This window comes from Penaeus monodon, chromosome 27, assembly GCF_015228065.2.
Source record: "Penaeus monodon isolate SGIC_2016 chromosome 27, NSTDA_Pmon_1, whole genome shotgun sequence".
In the NCBI taxonomy this organism is placed as follows: domain Eukaryota; kingdom Metazoa; phylum Arthropoda; class Malacostraca; order Decapoda; family Penaeidae; genus Penaeus; species Penaeus monodon.
The window spans coordinates 35951529-35951820 of NC_051412.1; positions in this window are offsets into that span (position 1 = coordinate 35951529).

The following is a 292-nucleotide window of genomic DNA, read 5'->3' on the forward strand; positions in this document are numbered from 1 at the left end:
TCCAGCTGCAAAGGAGATGGGAAGGGAAAGGATGAAGAAGAGAAGAAAAGGGAGAACAGGATTTGTAGAACTAAGAAAAATAATAACATTGAAAGATGAATTGTTAAAAGAGAGAAAAAAGAAGTAATTAGCCATGAAAAAGAAAAATCTCGAAAAAGAGGCCGAGATAGAAAGCAGCTAAAGCAAAGGCGGGGAAAATGAAATAAAAAAATCAAACCTCAAATGTATGTTTTAAGCTTCCATTTCCATCTCCTTTCTCCCGCAACTCCTACATTATTCTGGTGCCTCTTGG